At 45.8% G+C, this 12,802-nt stretch overlaps 1 protein-coding gene across 1 annotated transcript in view; it reads right to left on the bottom strand.

The window, feature by feature from the left end:
• Positions 1-12,802, bottom strand: part of LOC126188189 (2-acylglycerol O-acyltransferase 2-like) — a 124,941-nt gene that overhangs the window by 32,024 nt on the left and 80,115 nt on the right. The gene's annotated exons all lie outside the window — the stretch shown is intronic.

Below are 12,802 nucleotides of genomic sequence, written 5' to 3'. Positions count from 1 at the left end.
AGAGAGAGAGAGGGGGGGGGGGGCAGGAGAGAGAGAGAGGGGGGGGGGCAGGAGAGAGAGAGAGGGGGGGGCAGGAGAGAGAGAGGGGGGGCAGGAGAGAGAGAGAGGGGGGGGCAGGAGAGAGAGAGAGGGGGGGCAGGAGAGAGAGAGGGGGGGGCAGGAGAGAGAGAGAGGGGGGGGGGCAGGAGAGAGAGGGGGGGGCAGGAGAGAGAGAGAGAGAGGGGGGGCAGGAGAGAGAGAGAGGGGGGGCAGGAGAGAGAGAGAGGGGGGGCAGGAGAGAGAGAGGGGGGGGCAGGAGAGAGAGAGGGGGGGGGCAGGAGAGAGAGAGGGGGGGCAGGAGAGAGAGAGGGGGGGGGCAGGAGAGGGAGAGAGAGGGGGGGCAGGAGAGAGAGAGAGGGGGGGCAGGAGAGAGAGAGGGGGGGGCAGGAGAGAGAGAGGGGGGGGCAGGAGAGAGAGAGAGGGGGGGGCAGGAGAGAGAGAGAGAGGGGGGGGCAGGAGAGAGAGAGAGGGGGGGGGCAGGAGAGAGAGAGAGAGAGGGGGGCAGGAGAGAGAGAGGGGGGGCAGGAAAGAGAGAGGGGGGCAGGAGAGAGAGAGGGGGGGCAGGAGAGAGAGGGGGGGCAGGAGGAGGAGAGAGGGCATGAGGGAGAGAGAGGGGGGGCAGGAGGGAGAGAGAGAGGGGGGGCAGGAGAGAGAGAGAGAGGGGGGGCAGGAGAGAGAGAGAAGGGGGGAGAAGAGAGAGAGAGAAGGGGGGAGAAGAGAGAGAGAGAAGGGGGGGAGAAGAGAGAGAGGGGGGAGAAGAGAGAGGGGGGAGAAGAGAGAGAGGGGGGAGAAGAGAGAGAGGGGGGAGAAGAGAGGGGGGAGAAGAGAGAGAGAAGGGGGGAGAAGAGAGAGAGAAGGGGGGGAGAAGAGAGAGAGAAGGGGGGGAGAAGAGAGAGAGAAGGGGGGGAGAAGAGAGAGAGAAGGGGGGGAGAAGAGAGAGAGAGAAGGGGGGAGAAGAGAGGGGAGAGAAGAGGGGGAAGGAGAGGGGGGAGAAGAGAGGGGGGAGAAGAGAGGGGGGAGAAAAGAGGGGGGAGAAAAGGGGGGAGAAGAGGGGGGAGAAGAGGGGGGAGAAGAGGGGGGAGAAGAGGGGGGAGAAGAGGGGGGAGAAGAGGGGGGAGAAGAGGGGAGGAGAAGAGGGGAGGAGAAGAGGGGAGGAGAAGAGGGGAGGAGAAGAGGGGAGGAGAAGAGGGGAGGAGAAGAGGGGAGGAGAAGAGGGGAGGAGAAGAGGGGAGGAGAAGAGGGGGGGAGAAGAGAGGGGGGAGAAGAGAGGGGGGAGAAGAGAGGGGGGAGAAGAGAGGGGGGAGAAGAGAGGGGGGAGAAGAGTATCACCCGAGTTGCCTCCACTCTTTTCCAATGGAGGAAGGCAGGGCGATAGTGGAAAGAGCTTGTAAATACCACAAAATGGTGGACCAAGGTGTTGGAGATAGCAAGTGTCCATGATGACATCATCAGTTGCTGTCAGGACAGAAATTGGAGAATGAATCTTGGTTCCAGAGAGCCATCTGAGGTTTGCCCACACAACAGAGGATGATGTGGAACTGTTAAAAGAACTAGTGAATGAAACCCAGCTAGCTCTTTTGCTCTCCCTAGGAATGCAACGACACTTCACACCCATCTGGTTATAATGAATGCAGTTTGCCTGTATAGGGTGGCGGTTAAAAATGCAGACAGCACATCTCTGTGCATGAATCACACTACAGCATGCCTCAGTCCACCAAGGGACTGGGACACAATGTGGTAAAGAGAAAGTGTGGGGGATTGAATGCTCTGCAGCAATAAGGAGAACGTCTGAGGTTTTCCATCTGGTCATCACAATTGAGGAAATCTCATTCTTTGAAGGTCGCCAGGGAAGAGTAAAGCTGCCAGTCAGGCATGCATGCAGATGGGGGTAGGCATCAGCAAACGGAGAGCACATGGGAAATGGATGCTTGAATAGGTGTCAGCAGAAAGAACGGACCATTGAAGATGAGGGGACAAGCTGGGCAGTGCACAAGGAGAGGTCCAAATGGGAATAGGTGTACAAGGAGTCCGAAAGGAAAGGGGGTGCTCCAATGTTCAAGCAGAAGAGGTTGGTTAAGGTGGTTTGCCAAGAGGGCACCTCTCTGGCAGGTCCTGGGAGAATCCCAAAGGGGATGATGAGCATTAAAGTCACTGAGTAGCAAAAGGAGGGGAGGTAGCTGCCCAATAAGTTGAAGGAAGTCTGCCCTGGTGACAGAAAATAATGGAGGGATGTATATGGTACAGAGGGAAAAGTCAAGTGGGTCAGGAAAAGGCAAACTGCAATAACTTTAAGATTGGTAGTCAGGGAGATGGGTTGACTATGAATGTCATCCTGTATGAGCAGCATGACACACCCATGAGATGGAATGCCAACCTCAGGGGAAAGATCAAAACGAATCCCTAAGAAATGTGAAAGCTCAAAGTAGTAGTGAGGGGGAAATTTCATTTCCTGAAGGCAGAGTACAAGGGGACGCTGCAACGCTAAAAGCAGCCATAAATCCTCTTTGTGGGACCGAAGGCCATGAACGTTCCATTGGGGGAGAGTCATGATGAAGAAGAGATGTAGAGTGTCACCTTGACGACTGCCGAGTGACATCTGGGGAACAGGCACACCTACAGGCCACAAAAGGAGGAAGATCCTGCTCCATGGGGTCCATAGAAGCATCAGCTTGCTTATGTGGCTGGCCTGTGGAGTCCAACACTGAAAAACAGTTGTTGGTGCGCAACGGCGACATGGAGGCTGGCCGGGCTACGGTACCACTTGACAACACCATCAAAGAGGATTGTCGAGTTGGTGAAGGAGAAGACCGTTTGCCTTTGGTCGACTTCTTCGAGGCTTTCCTGTTAGATGAAGAGTCAGGTGTTGCTTAGCTGGAGGGACGGAGGAAGTCTTCATGGGAATACTACTACTGTCCTTTCCAGCCTACCAGTTGTGAAGCTGGTGGCTTCACCTCTTGAGGCGAGAGTTTGACAGTTTGTTGCACAGCTGGATGGGGGGAAGGTGATGCTACCTCAACACTGGGCGATTTCACAAACTCAGAGCTGAATTGGAGGTCATATGTCTGCATGGCCATGTCCTTCATGGAGCGAGGGGTAACAAGAACAGATATATAGGTACCAGACAGGAGAACGCAGGTTTTGCGACTAGGCACTAACTTGTGAGTGATGGGATACAACACCTTTTCCTTTACCCAGATCTCTTGAACAGCTGGCTCATCAAGATACACGGGACAATCCTGAGAGGAGGCAGTATGGCCGCCATTGCAGTTGATACAGCAGGGAGGAGGAGGTGGACAATCACCCTCGTGCACATCCCTACCACAGGTGACATGTGGCTGGGTATTTAGAAGACGTTCTAGTGTGGTTGAATGATGACATTGGTAGCAGCCCATCAGGTTCAGAATGTATGGCCAGGTGGTGATAATTTCATAACCTGTTTGATCTTGGACGGAAGCACCACTCTATCGAAGGTGATAAATAGAGTGCAGGTGGGCACTAAGGAGGTTTCTATCTTTTTCATTACATGATACACAGCACTGACACCCCGATCAGAGGTAAGATTGGATTTCGGCCTCCGACTGTCGAGCAGCCTGGTGTAAATTATACCACAGGAATAATTCCAAGTTCTGTGGACCTCGACACGAACAGGGTAACCATGGAGAAGCTAGGCAGCAAGCAGTTGTGCTTGAGAATCAGAATTGGTCTCCAAAAGCAAAGTGCCATACTGTAAACGAGAGCAGGATTTCACAGGACCAGCAATTGTATCTACACCTCTCTGAATAATAAACAGATTTACCATGGCGAAGGACTGACCGTCTTCAGTACATGAGACCATGAGGAACCGTGGTGCAGCAGGAAGGGTCTTTGAATAATTAGCCTCATTACGTTTACATTTTGTAGATGTTGAGTGGGAAGATGATCGACTCATCATGAGGAAACTCCCCATGATTGCCAGCGTCTCTGATGGCACGCTCCTTCCAACTGGGGGCCCCCCATCACAAGTGGGCGCACCCGCCTTCAGTGATTGTTCACACCTCACATCACACCACCTGAACACCTTAGAGAGGGACCAATCAGCAATTTGGGAAGGTTGCAGCTCAGGCAATCACCCCTCCCTGGGCCTGGGGTACGTGCAAACCCTACCTATCAGCCCGGGACTGGTAATTAGGCATTACTCAGTCACCTGTTACGCATCAGACATGTGGGCCAGCCTTCAGGAGCACACAGGGAGGAAGATGAAAAAGAGGGTCCTCAAACACCAAAGCAGAGGAATGAGAGGAAGGGCGAAAGGCGAAAGGGAGCAATAAAGGTGAGACTGTTCTCTCATCAGTGACAGAATGCAGAACATTCCCAGTAATACCCCAGACAAGTTCTTTAAGGGAGGGGAAAAAGGATAGTAAGAGAATAGACATGCAGGATGGAAGAGAAAAAATGCTGCAAAGGCTGGGGCCCCATGGTAGCCAAGCACAAACCCACCAAAGAGTGGCGAGCCCCCTGGGGGGGTCAGTTTGACTTGGTGCAGAACTGTGAGCAACCAGTCTTAAATGCTACATGATGCAATAAACTACTCTTATTTATGAGGCCTGTTTTAACTCTTCTGTTTTGACTGTAACTGATGCCACCAGACATGGTGTGAGTAGTAGACTATTGCATACACAGCAGATAGGGCATTCCTTGACGCAATACTGAATATAGTGCTTGCAACTTGCAAGAAACACCCAGTAGATCTTGATTGTACCTTTTCGTCAGCACAAATATACACTGCCAGGAAAAGTTAGTACATCCTTTTAGAGGTTTCCAGTTCACTCAAGATATATTGTTGCAATAGTGTATGAGGAGTACATGAAATGATTACCTTTACATATTTATAGCACAAGCACCTCTAAGGCACCTGATATCGATCCATGTTGAAACATCTCTATTAGTATATTGTGTAGCCGCCATGGGCGACAATGTAGGTGCTGACTGGCATCTAGCTGATCATACACAGATGGTGAATATTACTCATCACATCCAGTCCCACATGTGTTTAACTGGAGACATATCCAGAAATTGTCCTGGCCAGGGAAGTTGCTGCACACTTCACAGAGCATGTCGAGTTTCACAGGAAGTGCGTGGGTGAGCATTGGAACAACACATCACCTTCCTGTTGCAAGAATGGCAAAAGAACAGGCCCGACAACAATCTGCACATATCAAGTCCTGATTAGCATTTCCTCCATACCATAAGGCCTAGGGTGGAGCAAGTGTGTCCTGGACAAATGCACTCAAGGACACAGCACTAACAGGTCTATGTTGTATGTGTAGATGACAGTCACTTGCACACAGGCAGAATCTACTTTCATTGCTGAAGACCAGCGCGCACCATTCCATCTTCCAAGTGATCCTCTGATGGCACCAGTGAAGCCATGCATGTCAATGCTGTAGCATGAATAGAAGATGAGCTAGAGGAGTGCATGCCCATAGTTCCACTATTAATAACTGGCTTGCAACAGTGTGTTGACATCTCTGGTCTGTGGTGGCTGTACCGTCTGCCCCTGCTGACTTACAATACAGTGAACCCTGGCAGAGATCTGAGCTGCTTGAACATCCAAAACCTTGGCAACAGGTGTGAGAATGTTCACATGATCACTGATAGCAGCATTGTTGTATAATAGAACTTCAATTTTTTGTAGCAATTCATCCAAAGTACCATCACTCCTCTTGGAAGGTCAGAAGTTGGTCCCTTTCAGATTTGCTCAGTTGGCTGTAGGAAACACAAATGCCTCTGTCCCATGGTTGCCTGCTTGCTTGCTTCACACGTTTGCTCCACACTGAGCCTTTTGGCTGTGAGCATTCCTGTTAACAGGCAGACACAGATGCTCTGGTAGCTGTGCCACTACAATATCTGCTGATGGATGATACTGAAATCACTATCAGTGTATCTGTTACCCCATCTACATCTACATGGTTACTCTGCAATTCACAATTAAGTGTCTGGCAGAGGGTTCATTGAACCATTTTCGTGCTACTACTACTACTACTACTACTACTACTACTACTACCACCACCACCACCACCACCACCACCATTCCACTCTTGAATGGAGCGTGGGAAAAAGGAACACCTAAAACTTTCCGTTCGAGCTCTGATTTCTCTTATTTTATTCTGATAATTATTCCTCCCTACGTAGGTAGGTATCAACAAAATATTTTCGCACTCTGAAGAGAAAGTTGGTGATTGAAATTTTGTAAATATATCTCGCTGCAAAGAAAACCGCCTTTGTTTCAGTGACTGCCACCCAAATTTGCGTATCATATTGGTGACACTCTCACCCCTATTGCGCAATAACATGAAATGAGCTGCCCTTCTTTGCACTTCTTTTATGTCCTCTGTCAATCCTACCTGGTAAGGATCCCAAACCATGCAGCAATATTCCATCAGAGGATGGACAAGTGTAATGTAGGCTGTCTCTCTAGTGGGTTTGTCGCATCTTGTAAGTGTTCTGCCAACAAAGGGCAGTCTTTGATTCACCTTTCCCACAATATTATCTGTGTGGCCTTTTGAATTTAAGTTGCTCATAATTGTAATTCCTAGGTATTTAGCCAAATTGAGAGCCCTTCGATTTGTGCAATTTATCCTATACCCAAAATTTATCGGATTCCTTTTAGTACCCATGTGGATGACCTCGCAATGTTATTTCCAAATTATACTCACTGTGCACAGACATCCATTTTGATATGACTGTCTTCTTGGTAGGACAGTGTAATTAGAGAATGTGTTAATGATTTACTTGACTCATGTGTCCTCCTGTGTCCTGTGTGTTAGATTCCCACACTAATAATCACGTTCTAGGACACCAACCAAGTGCAGTATGTGGCTAACCAATCATCCATGTACATATAGTAATAATCAAAACTCAGTCTGGCCATAAATCATAGATTATACAGCAAATGAAGTGTGTGATATGCAAACATGTAACCTGTATCACTGATAATAGCCTACTTTTTGACCACCATTTTTCCATCAGATTAGATTGAGGCACAGCTCCCGATGTCAGACATGTACAGGTAAGGTCAGGCTTCAACAGCCAGCATTAAATTAGTTTTACTAGCTTATATTGAAATGTCCAAGTAAGCAAATTTCTACAACTGCTGCATAGAACAAAATGATCAAGTTGGTTAAGCTAAAGACTGCAAGTTTAAGACATTGAAACAGTTATGTTCCTCTAACTCACCTAAATCATTCTTTTGCTTTTTGTATTATTTTAGTGACTGTTTCATTGGGTGGATCTCCTCTCTCGTATGATTGCAGTATGTATGGTACAGTACAAGTGTGATGCTATGCATGGAAAAAATGGTGAGGGGCACCATAAAAACAACAAAAACAAAACCCTCATTATAAATGTGCTTATCTTTCAAACTAGATAATTATATGAAGTTAAATTTCATTGGGTCATTTTAATCCATGCTTTTTTCTATATTAAACTGAAGTAAAATATGATACCAGACTTTGAAATGATAGTGTAATTATACATGCTTAAATTCACAGGTTATAAAAGAATGAGCACGAGATGAAACAACACTCCAAAACCACCACCTTCACCAGGCCTATAATTTCAGCAATGACAACCAGTGACAAATTTTTGGCTGTTGAAGTAGCTATAATATTCCATACAGTGAAGTGCAATTTAAGTTATAATAGTGCAGACTGTGGCAAGAAACTTAAGATAATTACTAGTTGACTAAGCTGTAGTAGGAAATGTGTGCCTGTGAATGCACAAAGGCAGAAACAATAGTGAAAATGTTTCATCTCCTAAGAATGTTGACTGTGTAAATATTCTTCAAGACCCTAGTAGTGACAATTTTTTCAGTTTCTACAGGTGCTTTGAATTTCAAAAATCAAAAAATGTTCCCCATAATGGTTTAGTATTTTTATCTCCTTGATGTTATTAAAAATGAACTGTATTGAACAGATAGATTAAAGTGCATGTGGGATTTATAGTCTGAGTAAGGGCACAATTGGAAAATATGCTTCAAGTTTTGAAAACCTTTCATTTTCCATGGACAATGTCAAAGTAAATTTTGGAAAACAGAACTCTGTAATGAAGCTCTTACGTGATGAAAATGATAGCACAAACAGTGCAAATAGCTGTAATCTTATTTTACACAATGCTTGTAATCCATTAGATTTAGATATTGAGGTATATGTTTTAAAGTTATTCAGTCACTTTTCTTCTTCAGCTAGATGAAGAGAGGAATCTTTTTTTTTTCTCATCTGTAGACAAATGGTCAGAATTCTCTTGCACATCACTTTCATGCTAAATCATTTCAATGTTTCACAAATTATCCAGATTGTCTCCTTCCCCCCTGTGTAACCAGAGAAGTTAATTTCAATGTGCTACAAGAGGTTTTAAAATATTCTGAATTTGATATAAGTGAAGATTAACTATCTGTTGAGTTCTTTAGTGTAAGGGAAATTTTAAATGAGAAAGTCAATCTTGCTGGTAATGCTTGTCAGCACTGGCTGTTTGTGTTTTGTGATTCTAAATGCAAAGGATTTAGTGTACTGAAATAGAAAAAGAATCATGTTTTGAGTATTGCAGGATAGATTAAAGTGCATGTGGGATTTATAGTCTGAGTAAGGGCACAATTGGAAAATATGCTTCAAGTTTTGAAAACCTGTCATTTTCCATGGACAATGTCAAAGTAAATTTTGGAAAACAGAACCCTGTAATGAAGCTCTTATGTGATGAAAATGATAGCACAAAGTTATGTTGAGCTCATTAAATGTGAACTGCAAATCTTAAAACATTAATTTAACTTGTTAAGAATTTTTCAGACATGCAAAAGGTAATAAGTTTCCTTCCAAATGCAAATCAGAGTGTAAATATTGTTAAACATGTTTGTGCATGCAAGTGTTTAATGTATTTTAAGTCTGAGAGAATGAGAATTCCACTGGTCTCAAGAAAGTAAAAATTATAGTGGCTGTGAAATTTTCCCTCTGCCTTTCATGGTAGAACAATGATGCATTAAAAAGACTACACGTTTATGATTATGTAGACACAAATTGAGTATTTAACAATTATGACAAAGAAATTTGCTACTCACAATACAGTGGAGATGCTGAGTCACAGATAGGCACAACAAAGAGACTCACACAATTAAAGCTTTCAGCCAGTAAGGCCTTCGTCAGCACTAAACACACACACGTGCACGCATGCACGCACTCAACTCATACACAACTGCACTCTCAGGCAACTGAAACCACACTAAGTAGCAGCACCAGTGCTGGATGCGAGTGGCTACTGGGTGCGAGTTAGGAGGCGGCTCGGGTGGGGAAGGGGAGGGTTAGTATGGTGGGGGTGGTCGACAGTGAATTGCTGCAGGTCAGACAGAGCAGGGGGGAGGTGGGGAAGGGGGGGGGGAGTAGAGGAAAAGGAGAGAAATGAAAAAGACTAGGTGTGGTGGTGGAATGACAGCTGTGTAATGCTGGAATGGGAACAGGGAAGAGGATGGATGGGTGAGGACAGTGACTAATGAAGGTTGAGGCCAGGAGGATTATGGAAACATTGGATGTATTGCAGGGAAAGTCAACACCTGTACAATTCAGAAAAGCTGGTGTTGGTGGGGAGGATCCACATGGCACAGACTGTGAAGCAGTCATTGAAATGAAGGATCTCATGTTTGGCAGCGTGTTCAGCAACAGTGTAGTCCACTTGTTTCTTGGCCACAGTTTGTCAGTAGCCAATCATGCAGACAGCTTGTTGGTCATCATGCCTACATAGAATGCAGCACAGTGATTGCAGTTTAGCTTGTAGATTACATTACTGGTTTCACAGGTAGTCCTGCCTTTGACGGGATAGGTGATGTTAGTGATAGGACTGGAGTAGGTAGTGGTTGGAGGATGTATGGGACAGGTCTTGCATCTAGGTGTATTACAGGGGTATGAGCCATGGGATAAGGTGGTACAAAACAATCACCCGTGCCTTATCTTTCCGGTCTCCCACCACCACCACCACCACCACCACCACCACCACCACCACCACCACCACCACCCAAAGTCCCACCATCTGGCCACAGAGGAGCATTCCCTCGTGACTCAGTACCACCCAGGATTGGAGCGACTGAATTACATTCTCCTCCAGGGTTTCAACTATCTCTCATCATGCCTTGAAATGAGGAATGTCCTGCCCACTATCGTTCCCACCCCTCCCACAGTGTTATTCCGCCATCCACCAAACCTACATGATATACCCCTCCATCCTTACACAACCTCTGCTCCCAATCTGTTACCTCATGGCTCATACCCTGTAATATGACCTAGATGCAAGACCTGTTTCATACATCCTCCTACCACCACCTACTCCAGTCCGGTCACTAACATCACCTATCCCATCAAATGCAGGGCTACCTGTGAAACCAGTCTCGTGATTTACAAGCTAAGTTGCAACCACTGTGCTGCATTCTATGTAGGCATGACAACCAATAAGCTGGCTGTCCGCATGAACGGCCACCAACAAACTGTGGCCAAAAAACAAGTAGACCATCCCGTTGCTGAACACGCTGCCAAACATGATACCCCTCATCTCAATGACTGCTTCACAGCCTGTGCCATATGGATCCTTCCCACCAACACCAGCTTTTCTGAACTGTGCAGGTGGGAACTTTCCCTGCAATACAGCCTACGTCCCCGTAACCCTCCTGGCCTCAACCTTCATTAGTCACTGTCCCCACCCATCCAGCCCCCTCCCTGTTCCCATTCCAGCACTACACAGACGTCATTCCACCAACACATCTAGTCATTTTGTTTCTCCCCTTTTCCTCTACTCCCCCTCCCCAGCTCTCCCCTGACCTCTGTCTGACCTGCAGCTATCCCTCCCCCTCCCCACCCCAGGCTCCTCCCTACCCCCACCAAGTCACCACTCCCATCATGCACTGGTGCTGCTGCTCGCAGTGTGGTTTCAGTTGCCTGAGACTGCAGTTGTGTGTGTGAGATGCGTTTGCATGAGTGCACGCATATGCGTTGTAGCATTGATGAAGGCCTTAACGGCTGAAAGATTTAATTGTGTGACTTTTTTGTTGTGCCTATTTGCAACTCTGCATCTCCTCTATATGGTGAGTAGCAAATTCCCTTCTTATAATTCTTACATTCCATCATGGATTTTCCAATGTTTGATTTTTGCAACTGTAATATTTTACAGCTATATGATACAAGGGAACTTCAAAAACTAGATAATGACATCATCATCCCACACTAAGATCAGTGACCCATCAAGAGTAGTCATTTTCAGAGGAGAATACATATTCTGGGTTCCCTGTCTACAGTTTTGCTGTTGTACAGGTAATAGATGCATCCTAGTATGATTCACCATGAAATTCTGGCATACGTGGATGAAGTGCAATATCACATCCAGCAGTACAGAAATTGTACAAGCAGTTTAACCAAGGCCACACAAATATGGTTGATGCTGATCAGGGAGGAAGGACATCAATGTTGACCACAGACCACTATGTCAAGGTGAACAAGTGCAGGGGAGGAGGAGGTGGTGGTGGTTGTTGCATTCCACGTGTGATGAGAATGTACAGGTGGATGAGTGATCAGGACTTCAAAATGGGTATCAAGGGCTGATGTTAAATGGTATAACAGAAAACTTGGCCAAATAAAGGTAATATACTTCAGTGTATGGGACAAGAGGTGCACCTAGCAAGGAAATTACCAGGTGCAGACCAGTCTAGGAGGATGAAAAACTAAAGAAGTGGTTAACAGAAGGGGAGGCAGTTTGTTTAAGTCCTGTTTGTGGCCAGTCACAGTGTGCAGAGACAGACGCTCTTCCTCCCAAGAAACACATCTGTTCTGGATCACAATAGATAAGCAACTGTGTTCTGCTCTGCAGATTCTTTGAGAATCCACACATGTGACCTGCTTAGCACAAACACTATTGGCTACACTGCTAGCATGAATTCACCAGCAATTTCAACAGAGAGCTGAAAGTGTGTGCGTGTTAGCAGCTTTAACCAGCAGAACTACCGTGATCCTGAAAGCCAGGCATCTCATGTCCATAGACATACTCAAATTTGCTGTGGGTGATTGTAGCTTTTCATGTAAAATTTTTAAACCAATTCCCTAAAATATTTCTTAACTTGCTGCCATACTGGACACAGGCAATCAAAGAAATGATTGCAGTGATCACAGATTTTCCAATGACAAAGACATTCACACAGCAGATAGTGGCTCCATAACCAAGGAATTGATTTTTATCACCAAGAAACCGAATGGTTGCTATAATATATCTACTGTTGTTTACTGTTGTTTACAGATACCTTGTGACTGTATTGAAATATAATGACATGTACCTGTCTCTCTTGGAAGTATTGTGCAGCATGTTACTTTTCCTGCTGCAGTAGTGTGCAACTTACATTTTAAATTCTGTCATAGGTTAACGTTATAAAGGAGAAGCATGGATGCATATCACTAAAATATCTTAATGAATAGGGAACTCAAGAGATGGCTTTTATCCAGCAGTTACAAGGTGTGATGGATAATTTACTACTTCATACCAGTTATGACTTATCACTCATGATTTGACAGATTATATCAAGATATCAGTTTTAAATTACAACAACAGCAGGAACACTGGAGACACTTTACAGTTGAACAAAAGATGCTTAAATGTCATCATAATGATTCACATCTCAGAAATAATTACTGACAATTTCTTTAGCAATTCACTGTTTCAGACAATTTTGCTCTAAGTACTGTTGATAATGTATGAATGACAGTAG

The sequence above is a fragment of the Schistocerca cancellata genome, chromosome 5 (genome assembly GCF_023864275.1).
Source record: "Schistocerca cancellata isolate TAMUIC-IGC-003103 chromosome 5, iqSchCanc2.1, whole genome shotgun sequence".
Classification (NCBI taxonomy): Eukaryota; Metazoa; Arthropoda; class Insecta; order Orthoptera; family Acrididae; genus Schistocerca; species Schistocerca cancellata.
The sequence above is the reverse complement of the archived record's forward strand: the minus strand, read 5'-3'. Positions and strand labels throughout refer to the sequence as shown.